General features: G+C 42.0%; 1 protein-coding gene across 7 annotated transcripts in view; it reads left to right on the forward strand.

Moving 5' to 3' along the window:
• Positions 1-4,206: 4,206 nt before the first annotated feature.
• Positions 4,207-14,031, forward strand: part of LOC139415074 (TGF-beta-activated kinase 1 and MAP3K7-binding protein 2-like) — a 70,336-nt gene continuing 60,511 nt past the window's right edge. For 3 of the 7 annotated variants that reach the window (XM_071162850.1, XM_071162849.1, XM_071162853.1), the window contains exon 1: positions 4,223-4,529. The gene's annotated coding sequence lies outside the window, so the exon portion shown is untranslated. Of the gene's footprint in view, positions 4,530-14,031 lie in introns of all 7 variants that reach the window. The other 4 variants (XM_071162847.1, XM_071162848.1, XM_071162851.1 and 1 more) reach the window with 4 other exon arrangements.

The following is a 14,031-nucleotide window of genomic DNA, read 5'->3' on the forward strand; positions in this document are numbered from 1 at the left end:
ACCCGCTGCCGCTGCAATCTAAATCTCCACTGTTGACCCATGACAGGCTGTCCTCAGACCGTGAGAAAAGGACCTCTTTCCATGCCAGGAATGTGGGTGGCCAGCTTAATTTCCCAAGAAGCACGACACGGCACATAGCACCACCACATGTAGTGGTGTGGCTTTTTTTTGGGACAGAAAGTATTTTTTTGGGACAGAAACAGTATTTTTCGGCATGAGTTGCACTTTTCCCCTCCTGCCCCCCTATCAAGTTGTCACTGTGATAATCTGTGTGCTTCAAACCAGTACAGCATGTGCATGAGAAGGGAGTGATTGGTAACAGTGTAAAGCTTCTTATAACATTCTGTGACACATTCTTCACTGTGACGCGAGGCAGGGCGACAGCCAGGGAAGACAGCCAGGGCCACTCCCTTCCCTCTGGGTCTTTGACTGGGAGTTGCCAATGCAGTGTACAGTGTCCACCTGCATCCCACGCATGGCACTTACAGAATGAGACAAAGTCACTGCTTAAACTGGTAAAGACATTTTAAAACGTTCCCACATTTTTTAAAGTATTTTTTATAATCTTTTGCTGACTCACGGACTGCTCCTCCCCTTTGACATACACATGGGGGGTGAGGACTTAGAGATGTGTGTATCAGCCATTGTTAACAGAAATGAATACTCTGTGAAAGGGCTGAGAGGGAGGATTTTGTCTGTGCTTCAGGGCTTTCAGCTCAGTTGGCTCCACTCGCTCAGACCCCAGAGTCAGGAGGTCATGGTCTGTGCAGATAACAGGGGCCACAGTGTGTGTGTGTGTGTGTGTGTGTGTGTGTGTGTGTGTGTGTGTGTGTGTGTGTGTGTGTGTGTGTGTGTGTGTGTGTGTATGTGCCTGTGCCGTGTAAGACTGAGTGAGTGTGTGTGAGTCACTGCATTACGCAGACACACGAGACGCCATATGTTTCCACCCAGTCCACTGAAGAACAAATGTGCCGTCCTTTTTCACGAGAGGATTCACCAAGCGTCTGTTTTCCCACTTACCCCATGTGTGGGTTAATGCAACAGAGCAATAGACTCGGTCCACATCAATTCAGTTGTAAAAAAAATTAAATGGGACACCTGTTTATGACGTCCTCACAGACACATTCAACCATACAATTTAACACTGAGGGCAGACTAAATTTACACAGAACAGCACATAGAGCACCCAGAAAGTGGAAACAGTAGTTTCACCCAGGAGGACCTGTCCTGTATAGATGTGTTTACAATCTACTGGGAGGAGAGGAGGGTGACACAGTCTATGATGATTTATAGATGTGACCCCCAGTCCTGTCATACAGATGTAGGATCTTAACAGGAAATGTGAATTATTATGTGGATTATATTTAATGGACATTTTTTGTAGGTGTCATGTAGGGATCGGGAGACAAGTGCAGGAATGCGTAATAGGACTTTTTATTTACCCAAATTACAACATGCCATGTAAAGGCATAAGGACGAAGACCAAACAAACATGTAATACAAAACAAAAGAGACAGGAGTACCTTGAATAAATACATTGGGGCGAGACCCGTAATCATCTGCACAATACAAGTGGCACGAAAGTCAAAACAACACAGCACAGGTACTCACACGACCAATGGACATTGTAACAATAATCGACAGCCCAATGGTGAACCAAAGGGCACATTTATACAATTACAATCAGGGAAATGGGGACCAGGTGTGCGTAATGACACACGTCCGGAGAGATCCGTGACAGTACCCCCCCCCCCCCCCCCCCCCTCGACCAGCAGGGGGACAACACCTGCGCTGGCGGACGAGTACAGGAATCAATCAGGGTCAATCAGGACCCGATGCAGCTGCCGAAGTTGCGTCGTCGTCGGACGGGCCAGATGCAGCTGCTGAAGTTGCGTCGTCATCGGACGGGCCAGTTGCAGCTGCTGAAGTTGCGTCGTCGTCGGACGGGCCAGATGCAGCTGCCGAAGTTGTGTCGTCGTCGGACGGGCCAGTTGCAGCTGCCGAAGTTGCGTCGTTGTAGGACGGGCCAGTTGCAGCAGCTGAAGTTGCGTCGTCGTCGGACGGGCCAGTTGCAGCTGCTGAAGTTGCGTCGTCGTCGGACGGGCCAGTTGCAGCTGCCGAAGTTGCGTCGTCGTCGGACGGGCCAGTTGCAGCTGCCGAAGTTGCGTCGTCGTCGGACGGGCCAGTTGCAGCTGCTGAAGTTGCGTCGTCGTCGGACGTGCCAGTTGCAGCTGCTGAAGTTGCGGTGACGCCAGACGGAGCAGTCAAGCGTCGTCGGTCGGGCCATTCCCGCTGTCTCCCTTAATGGTTGATTATTCTGTCACGCTGGTATGAATGATTCGGGAGACAGGCACAGGAATGTGTAATAGGGTTTTTCATTACACCCAAATTATGGCGTGCCATGTAAAGGCACGGGGACGAAGACCAAACATACACTATACAAAACACAGGGTCGAAACCCAAACAAAAGAACGAGGAGTACCTTGAATAAATAACACAAGCGCACAATGATTAACACATGGGACGAGACAAGTAATCATCTGCGCAATCCACAATGGCACGAAAGCCAAAACACACAGCACAGGTACTCACGCACCAACGGACATTGAAACAATAATCGAAAAGACCATGGTGAACAAAGGGCACATATATACAAATACAATCAGTGGGAATAGAGGCCAGTTGTGCATAATGAAAGTTCCGGAGAGATCCGTGACAGTAGGGGTTGATGCAAATCAAGTTGGACGTTAAAAAAGTGGAAATTGCAAACTTTAGAAGCCTTTTTAAACCTTGAGTACACTACAGATTTGAATTTCCTGCTGTGCAGAAAATGATCAGGAACAAAAGATTGATCAAATAACGATCTGTAGCTGCCATCCATGTTCTTCTCTGAAGGAGTGAGGGGCTGTGTTCCAGAGCATGAAATCGGTGATGAATCGTGAGTAAATTATGACTGACAGACTGATCTACAAATAATAATGAGTAGTTATTTATGATGCAATGTGATTTGTAGATCAGTTAGTTGGCAGTCGCTGATTGCAATGCAGTCAGCCCAATGTGTGAATGATGCCCCCTAAACACTTGATTGCCCAAAGTGAACCCTAATAAGCCACACAGCCCTATTGACCTCCTCCTCACTCCCATATGTCCTCATTAACCATGACAGGTACCAGGAATGTTAAATCCCCACTACCACTTCCCAGTTCAATTATGGGAGAGTTTGGCATGTCATTAAATTTATGTTAACACTGAATAGTTTTGTTCCATCTTTGATGTGTGAATGCTCTCACTACATAAAATCATGTCACGAGGGTAAGCCTGATGAGGAATGGCGGCTGGTGGCTTGGTGATTGGGCCAGTAACCGAAAGGTCGCCTGTTTGAATCCCTGAGTATTTGCCGATGTTCACTTGAGCAAGGCACATAACCCTAATTGCCTTTGTAAGTCGCTCTGGATAAGAACATCTGCTAAATTTCTAAAATATATGTTTTTATATAAATAGGGTGGGGATCAAAAAGTATAGAAATACCTACAGACTTACAGTAAAGCAAGATGTTTATGTCCATAAGAGTTATTTAGTACTAGATCAATAACCACTGAAGTGAACCCTTCGCAGAACACCGTGCTAGATTTGTTTTTTTCCTTGCTCTTTTGTAGCTCTCGCCTCCCCCGGAACTCCTCTCTTTGGGGGTCAAAAACACACAGTGACTACCCACATGACCATTATAACCTCCCACTGGCTCCCAGCTTTAGTATAGCTGTCCTCTGAGGGGAGGACCTGCTTACAGCTGACCACCAGCTGAAACAAGCAGTTTTTTTTAGAAGGTGTTATTCTGGACATCATTTTTGGTTTACAAAATCACTTACAATCCATTTTGTCTGTTGGATACCTTTTTTGAGATATTATGGGTGTGTATTATTGTTATTATGGGTGAGATATCATTGTGGGTGTGTACTTACCAATTTACAGTATTTTTACTCTAGCAGCACATAACTATTGTGACCTAATTTTCTCTGTTGTTCCATGAGACTCAGAGTGACACAGACCTAACCCCCACCTGTATTCCTCCCACACGTCTGTTGATAGTTTCCATTCCAATAATATTACCACAAACTGTTAATTCTCTGTCTCTGCTTCTACAGAGGATTTAGCAATCATACTTCCTCTCCCCTAACATAACTTTCCCCTAGGAGGAAAAATTAAAGTCTCGCGATAGGCGCTCGTTTGTGCAGCCGCCATATTCTGTGACAAGTATTTTGATTCGTATCTGTTGGAAGTAAGAAAAGAGAAATTAAGGGGGAGTAGAGGGGGTAAAGAAGAAGAGCTGTCAAAAGAATTCCCGTGTCTCTGAAACATCGGGGGCTGTAGTAACCCCCCACTCGGGTCAAAACAGAGAAGGCCTGGGTACCGTAGAAACTCCGTCTACGAAGTCCACCTCGCCGCTTTTCTTTCAGCACCACGGCCCTGTGGGAGATTCGGTGGTTGAGTTTCGGGTGTTGAAGGTGGCCCGGGGAGCGGCGGCGGAGACGGTAAGCGAATGCTTCAGAATAGGCCCAGAACCAGAAGTGGTTGAAGTTGTAGTTGAGTTACTGTAAATGGAAATTCGGTCTAACAACTCGCTACTAACATGTTTGAAATGTATGTGCGAGCACATCCCTCTGGTAAGTAGAAAACGAAGAACAAACTTTCTGTTGTCGGCTTTTCAGGTGTGAAAAAGTTTTTGACTGCATCTGGTGAGCTATTTCGTTTAGCTATGTGCGATTTGTTGTGTCCAGCATGCATATGTTATTACACATTTGTAATCAAATTTAGCTGTAAACCTTGCATTTATAGTCCGCTCATTTTAAAGCTGACGTGCATGTTTTGTAGTTTATAAAGGCTACACTATAGTAGCTACATTTTTCCATTGAGAGTTCTTGCAAAACTTCTTCGTCAGCCATGGTGTTCCCGAGTGCACAACTAAATTGTAACACGGCCGTTATAATGCCAATATGATTATATCAAGTGTTGTGACTTCAAATAAGTTAGATTTATTTTTGGGAAATAGTTTTCAAAAAGTTAGTTAGCTCGGTAACGTAGCTAACATAGTAGCTCGCAAGTAGCGATAGTTGGTCTGGTAATTTACCCGGACGTTTGATGCTTCCTAAATGTAACAAGTTAGCTGCAGTTGTTGCCAGCATCTAAATGTGTAAAACATTGCTTTACAATTATATGATGGCCTGTCTATCCTATCGGCTGCATTGATGGGCCTCCCCAAATATTGCCTAGAGACATATTAGGAGTTCCGAATGGCATAGCACAGGCCCAATGTAATAAGTAGGCTAATCGAAAGTCTCCTGTAGACTACATGTAATGAATTGTATTGCTGCACGAATCGAATTACCTCGAGGTGTCAAACGCAGTAACAGTAGCCTGCCCTGTACTTTCTCCTTCCCTTCTATGTAACTTATATGAAATATGTTTGCACATTCTCTCAATTAGGCTATATGTTATTCTTTATCATTTTATAATTGTTTCTTCGCTCACTTATGTGATACAGATATATTTCTTAGTTAAAGTGAATGTAATCACTTAGTTTGATCATCTGAGCAGATTTGACCCATATATTGAAATGTCCCTTCAGGAGTATTTCAGATGAGAGGTTTGACAGCTTTCATATGGATAGGTGCAGGGGAGCATGTGTGGGAGGTGGGTTTGACACATTACAATAATAATATATTTACTATCTTACCTTAATTATAGTTTGTTATCTACAAAGACATACATGGTTCAGGCCTTGTTTGCAATGGTTTAATGTAGCCTATTTCGCTATTTGTGCACACTTTGCTCATAGTGTCTTTCAAAATAATGAATACTTTATCATGTGCCCTGGCCTTTATAGGCTACATGTCAGCCAGTAACTGTTTTAACCACAGATTGTTGTTGCTCACTTGGAATTAAACAATATTCCCCTTGTAAGGCTTTTGTTTTTTAATATTTAGGGCAAATCAATCATTGGAATATGAACCTCAGCCTTCAACCACGCTAACTTTATGGATACACAACATGTATACTATCTCCATGCATAGTAGTTGTCACTGCACACAAGGACCATCTTGTTATCTTGCCCTATTTTTGTCCATATAGGCTATTAATTCAGCTCTCTTGATTTAACTCTCTTCCAAATAATTGGGTGGTATTCCTGATATTCCATGTAATTAAAGTAAATGCCTGAATGTTCCTTTGTGGTATTCCCTTTGCTACAAAGTTAAAATATTGAACAGTGATTTGTCAATAGCCTGGCTGTAAAGGGTCTAGTGCGGTCCATTTAAATTACTTAAATTACTAAATTACTGCTTTCTAGAATCTCTTCTCTATTGGTCTCCAATGGTTGTGTTGGTGTTGCTGATAGTGGTTTGGGTAGAGTATTATTCATTAGCAGCTTGTGCCTGTCTTGACTTGCAGTCAACATTGAACTTCCTGACCAATAAGCTGCCATGGCCAACTGTTTATAGGTGCAGACCCCTAACTGAAACCATGTGTGCCTGTAGCTGGGCAAATATATGTCGCTCGCTGAGAAAGCCCTGCTGATTTGCCACTCTTTGGGGGTGATAGTCTCACGTTTTACTCTGATAAGCGCTAATCCACAGATAAAATCACAAGTTCGAACAAGACGATGACTGGAGTGGATGGATGTTCTGTGTAGGTCTTCATCAGAGATAATGAAGTTGTACATTCAGTTTTTCAATTATTTTGAAAGTGCAGTGAGGGGAGCACAGTATTTCTTCAATGACTTGGTGTTTTGTGAGTGTGAATGAAGGGAGGTTAGGCTAAACATTTGTATACAGTGTTGAGTTAGTGAATAAGAATGAAGTTGTTTGATGTTGTTTGCAAGCTCACGGTCAAAGTAATGTCTCCCTGCTTAGTTTTCAAATGTGCCGTTTGCAAACACACATTGGACAAGGTAGATAGATGTTAGTCAACCAAAGCTGAAAAACAAAGAAAATGCATTGTGTGCTTTTTTATTTCATGGACTAATAGTCAGTTCCTGTTGCTGTTGTATCTTTAAGGCTAATGGCATGGTGTTTCAAAATGTTATGGTTCATTATTGCCAAGACTGGAATCCTCTCTCCTGAAAGACTGGTTTTGAGGTTTATCATTTGCACAACAACCCCTTCCCAGTCAGAGAGGGGCTGTTTTTTTTGACTAGGCAGGGGGAGGGATAATTATATGAGTATTCTGGCTTGAGTACAAGTGCTAGTTGTTTGGATCAACAGTACAGAGGAAATTTAACTTAGGAAGTCATGCTGGCTTACCTTCCTATCTGTCAGACACTGGATTTGGTTGATTTTGCCACCAGAGCATTTTTCTGTCCTGTTCATAGTTTTATCAGTAATAGCTACATCGTGAAGTAGTTGGAGTGTTCTGGTAAAATGTTGCATCACAATTACCCTACCAGGTGGACACTAACGTTTTATTGATTGGTTTCATATTGTTTGTTATAGTCATGTTCCCTTATCTCTATGAGAGCAGTACATAGTAAGTACACTATAAGGATACATCACATTATGCCAAGTGCAGCAGTCTGTCTCAGGAAGAGAGAGACAGAGCCTCTGGCTTTAACCCTCCCCCACCCTGGCCTGTGTGTGGCTGTCAGGAAGAGAGACTCAGTTGAACCTCCCTCCCCCTGGTAAAGCAGCTCTCTAACTCCTTAGCTTCAAATGGAATCCTCCCATTTCACATGGTGGACTTTCCAGTTCAGTGGTTAAATTGCATGCATCTACTGAGTATGACACTGCAAAGGTTACGTGGACTGACTCCACCACCATTAGAGCCTAGTTGCAAGAGGCACTTTGCATTACTGAATCATTACACGTTGATAAGGCTATTTGACACATTGTTGGAATACCAGTGTGGTAGATTTTGCAGGGTCCGCTGCAAGTAATCGCTCAGTTCAACGGATTCCAATCACTTGAGGCGAAGTGTGGTTAGAGTTTATTTTTTACTTACAAAAAACAGTAAACACAACATTGTAACATGACATAAACCAAAACAGTAGAACCACCACACTTTTACACATTTTACTTGATAAGAGAAGGACATTGCTAAAGAGTTTTTAAGAAATGGGGTTTATAACTAAGTCGTGAAATTGGGGAGTAACACAGGGTTATGACGGAACAATCCTCACAGTGTCAGAATAAATAGTTTTTAACAACTGTGTCATTTAAAGCAGCTAATCTAGTTAGCTCTCTGATTTTAGCAAAATCAAAACAATCACTGAGCATCATTTTTTTGCTCTCCTTCATTTGCTTGAATTGAAGAAGAAAGGTCTCAGTCATCAGTAGTAATGGGCCAGCTCCTTTTGTGTGACTGAGCACAACCATGACGTCTCCAGGCTGTTCTACCAGAGCACACTGACAGGACCACAGTGTCTCTGTCTCTGGATGTGTCCCAAATGGCTCTGGTCAAAAGTTGTGCACTATGTAGGGAATATGGTGTTGACAGGAGCACAGGGCCTCTGGCTCTCACTCAATTCAATTTTAATTTAAGGGGCTTTATTTGCATGGGAAACATATGTTTACATTCCAAAAACAAGTGAGATAAATAATAAACAAAAGTGATAAAAAAAATTAAAAACAGTAAACATTACACTAAAAAAAGTTCTATTCTGCCAGTTCTAGGATCTGTTTGATGTGAACATCACATATTTATCTCTGACTCAGGCAATGCAATTGTTTATTACCTTTTGGTTTGTTTTCCTCTTTCCGCATTCACATTAATTATTGAATAGGACCAAAAATTCCTAAGTATTAAAGTGATGATTTGACCTTTAAGGACTAGTTATAGTTGAAACTTTAGGTATAGGCTTATGTCTCAAGAATTGTTGATGTGTTTATGTGAGTGAACTTGCTCAACCTCTCTGTGGATGTATTTTGGTGCATAAAGGATGCGCTATTTGCCTGTTACTGCACATGCTGTAGTCAGCTGTTTTCAAAGAAGTGAGAGGTATTAACTTTTTGCTCACTGACAGGGAGGAAGTAACCTTGGTTGTGGTTTATCGCGTAGATCAGACAACCTCTCAAGCCTAGAAAATGTATAAACTATACCATGATCAGGTGAAAACACAATTAACCATTGTACTGCCACCCCCCAACCACTTTGCTTTTGTAAATGCTGTGAGAGATTCCGTTACACTTTGTTGGTTCTGTTTTCATGCCTCTGGGTGCTCAACATGCTGTGTGTGCAGTCAAAGGTGTTATTATAGTATAGCTGCCTTTTTAGGATCTGTTGCCTCAGGAAATGGGAGAAGTGTGCACCACATCCTATAGCGAGACTGTGCACTCTGCCCCCCTGCTTGACCTTGGGTACTATTTTCCACTACTTAAATCAGTCTGCATTCTCCTCCTTAAATCACGACAGTATGTTTTCCCCTAAAATCAGTCCCATTACTCAAATCAATGCATCTTCTCTTTTTCAAATTAGCCTAGTTTGGTCTCAACTGAAATCAGCACGCGCTCCCTTCAGTTTGTATTCTGTCGGCTGAGCCACTAATGTAACATGTCGTATTCAAACCAGAACTTTCCTATAGTAGGTACTGTATCCACTTGGGAACCATATGTTTTTTATAGATAGTCTAGTTCTGCTGAATGTCTTTGTGCGCGTTCCAAATGGCACCCTGTCCTCTATATAGTGCACTATTTTAAAAGTAGTGCACTATATAGGGAATAGGGTGTCATTTAGGAAGCACACTTTGACAAACTTGTAAATAGTTCAGTCAGTGGAACCAATGTTCCTAAAATAGCCCTCCTCAGCAACACAAGCACTTAATCAGCATAGAAAACAGAAGAATAATTAGAGAGCATGCTTTTTCTGCTAATTAAGTGTTTTTCAATGTTCCTTTCCCTTGCTGCATTTACATCCCAAATGGCACCCTAGTATCTACATAGTGTACTACTTTTGACCAAAGCCCTATGGGCCCTATATATGGTATATGGTGCAATTTGGGACACAACCCAGGAGGAACTCTGCTATGAAATAGGATAGTAGCACAACCATCAATTAAAGAAATATAGGAGAGTGCCTCAGCTGGGTTTCTTTGGATGTAGCATTTAAAGTAATTAAAAACAGAACAGACTTGTGTGTTAAAAAGGGATGTTTGGAAAGACAGGAGTGCAAGTCTCGATACATGTTTATTTAGCATTGTTAGAGAAATGCTGTATTGTGCACTTAAAGGGCAATTCCACCACTTTTCAACTTCATTTTCATTATCTCCAGCACATACATACACTACATGACCAATAGTATGTGGACACATGTGGACATCATTCTAAAATCATGGGCATTAATATGGAGTTGATCCCCCCTTTGCTGCATCAGCAGCCTCCACTCATCTGGGAAGGCTTTCCTAGATGTCCGGAACATTGCTACGGGGACTTGCTTCCATTCTACCACAACAGCATTAGTGAGGTCGGGCACTGATGTTGGGCGATTAGGCCTGGCTCGCAGTCGGCGTTCCAATTCATCCCAAAAGTATTCGATGGGGTTGAGATCAGGGCTCTGTGCAGGCCAGTCAAGTTCTTCCACACTGATCTTGACAAACCATTTCTGTATGGACCTCGCTTTGTGCACGGGGCATTGTTATGCTGAAACAGGAAAGGGCATTCCTCAAACTGTTGCCAAAAAGCACAGAATCTTGTAGCATGTCATTCATTGTATGCTGTAGCGTTAAGATTTCTCTAGCCCGAACTAGGGTTGGGCGGTATAACGTGGATGCATGGACCGGTTTGGGTTTTTACTTTACACTCTATAATGGTATTTGAATGTTTGGTTTGTTAAATGTGATATGCAGAGTGTAATGTCCATTTTTATAGTTTACTTCGCTACTTGAGTCGTCTCTCTCCGCTCTTTCTATACCGCTTTCCACACAGACCTAGCCGCGTCCCCTGTCACTCAAGGAGCGCATTTGATGTTCCTCAACCACGAGACACTTGCGTTCATTCAGTCTGCATGGTCAATGCAGCATATGCAGCACTGTTGATGACAATGATGCCGTTTTCATGTGGCTTCTTAATATAAATCTACTAGCGTTCTATAATCACATGATTCGTTTGTGTTTCATACATCTGCAAACAGCTAGTTTGTCTTTTCTTAGCAAGTTGTTCCTAAATCTTGTTAGCCTCTGATTGTTAGCCGCTAATGCTAATCGCTAGCTAGCCAGCTAATAAATGTACTGAGTAAGAGCAAGCGTAATTAGCTATACAGCCTGATAATACCAGTAATGGTGTAGACCTAAATCAGCATGTTGTTTGTTCAACAGTGTCTTCTAAATTAAAGAGGTAAACGCAAAGCAAGAATATGTTAGCAACATGAAGTAGCTAAGAGAAAACGTTCAATGTAGCCAAAGGTGTTTCCTAGGGGTCCCTATAATCTATCAACACATTAGTTCCTACCCTGTCACAATAAGTCCTCCCTGGCATTTTGATTCGTTGTCATGTCAAACAACACTGTATTAAAGTGCCCACTATCATATTATAACTATATAATTAGAACAGACATTCTATTCCCATGATTCCAAAAGTTAAGTGTTTTGCTGTAAATCGCAAGTCAAATTGCAACATGTGATTAAAAATAAGGCCCAGATTGCCTGCCCGTATCGTGCAGCCCTACATTACAGTGTGGAAATGATCTCAAATGCAGAAATGTATGAAAATTATGACATATTTTGGGGTTGAAGTTGAATTGAACAGTATAGAACAATCAGAATGGAGAAAAACTCATTGAAATCACTTAGAATGTATGTGTTGCCACCCTAGGATCTCTCACTACTCAGAAATCATTTACCTTGGATAACCTGAATGACGCTAGAATGTTTTGGAAGGCTATTAAGTTTATGTCTGGAAACAGTAATGTTAATGAATTACCTTCATCTGTATTGAAGGACTTTGTTGCTGTAAATGACAAAATTGAAATGCTGAATTGTTTCAATTAGCACTTTGTATCATCTGGTAGGCTGTTTGATTCAGTGTCCTCTGTCTCTGTACAACCCTGTGTGGATGAACCAGCGAGAGCTGGTCAAACTTTTAGCTTTTTGCCATTCTCAGTGCAGGAGGTACATAATGCCCTGAAATCCTTAGATCAGAGAAAGCCTGCAGGTCCTGATCTTTTTGTTCCCTGATTTTTAAATCTGGCAGCTGATTTCATAGCTGAACCACTTACATATCTGTTCAATCCAAAGATCTGCAAATCAGTATTTCTTCCACCACTTTTAAAAGGGGGAGATCCAACTCTTTTAAATAATTATAGGCCAATATCAAAGCTGTCACCCCTGGTGAAAATACTTGAACCCCTTGTGAGTGAACAGCTAAAAGTGTTTTTATATACTAACTCTATTTTATCAATGTATCAATCGACAAAAAACAACACTGTCTCACTTTTTATTGATCTCATCAAGGCTTTTGATACAGTTGATCATGCTATACAATTATTATTTTTTTTTTAATACCGTGATATAATACTTTGGCCATATCGCCCAGCCCTAGCCCGAACCATGAAAAACAGTCCCAGACCAGTATTCCTCCTGCACCAAACTTTTACAGATGGCACTATGCATTGGGACAGGTATCATTTTCCTGGCATCGGCTAAACCCAGATTCGTCCGTCGGACTGCCAGATGCTGAAGGGTGATTGATCACCCCAGAGAACGCGTTTACACTGCTCCAAAGTCCAATGGCGGCATGCTTTACACCACTCCAGCCGACGCTTGGCATTGCGCATGGTGATCTTAGACTTGTGTGCGGCTGCTCGGTGATGGAAACCCATTTCATGAAGCTCCCGACGAACAGTTATTGTACTGATGTTGCTTCCAGAGGCAGTTTGGAACTCGGTAGTGAATGTTGCAATTGAGGACAGAAGATTTTTACACGCTACGTGCTTCAGCACTCAGCCTACCACTTCGCGGCTGAGCCGTTATTGCTCCTAGATGTTTTCACTTCACAATAACAGCACATACAGTTGACCAGGGCAGCTCTAGCAGGGCAGAAAGTTGACGGACTGACTTGTTAGAACAGTGCCACGTTGAAAGTCATTGAGCTCTTCTACTGCCAATGTTTGTCTATGGAGATTGCATGGCTGTCTGCTCGATTTTATACAACTGTCAGCAACAGGTGTGGCTGAAATAGCCAAATCCACTAATTTGAAGGGGTGTCCAGATACTTTTGTGTATATAGTGTATGTGACAAGGGGATATTTCTGCTTTTTGTAGAAAAAGTTCTACCCAATTACATAATCAAAAGTTTAAACATTTAAAAAACTGTGATTTTCAAGCACTGTAAGATTCATGGTGACATGGGGAGTAAGAAAATACCCTCCCTCTAGCTAAAAACTCATTGCAGGTTTTGAATATCACCGTTTCTTTCGTTTTAACCACAGATCATAGAAATATGCTGTTTTCACATACAGTGCCTTGCGAAAGTATTCGGCCCCCTTGAACTTTGCGACCTTTTGCCACATTTCAGGCTTCAAACATAAAGATGTAAAACTGTATTTTTTTGTGAAGAATCAACAACAAGTGGGACACAATCATGAAGTGGAACAACATTTATTGGATATTTCAAACTTTTTTAACAAATCAAAAACTGAAAAATTGGGCGTGCAAAATTATTCAGCCCCCTTAAGTTAATACTTTGTAGCGCCACCTTTTGCTGCGATTACAGCTGTAAGTCGCTTGGGGTATGTCTCTATCAGTTTTGCACATCGAGAGACTGAAATTTTTTCCCATTCCTCCTTGCAAAACAGCTCGAGCTCAAGTGAGGTTGGATGGAGAGCATTTGTGAACAGCAGTTTTCAGTTCTTTCCACAGATTCTCAATTGGATTCAGGTCTGGACTTTGACTTGGCCATTCTAACACCTGGATATGTTTATTTTTGAACCATTCCATTGTAAATGTTGCTTTATGTTTTGGATCATTGTCTTGTTGGAAGACAAATCTCCGTCCCAGTCTCAGGTCTTTTGCAGACTCCATCAGGTTTTCTTCCAGAATGGTCCTGTATTTGG

This window comes from Oncorhynchus clarkii, chromosome 8, assembly GCF_045791955.1.
Source record: "Oncorhynchus clarkii lewisi isolate Uvic-CL-2024 chromosome 8, UVic_Ocla_1.0, whole genome shotgun sequence".
NCBI lineage: Eukaryota > Metazoa > Chordata > Actinopteri > Salmoniformes > Salmonidae > Oncorhynchus > Oncorhynchus clarkii.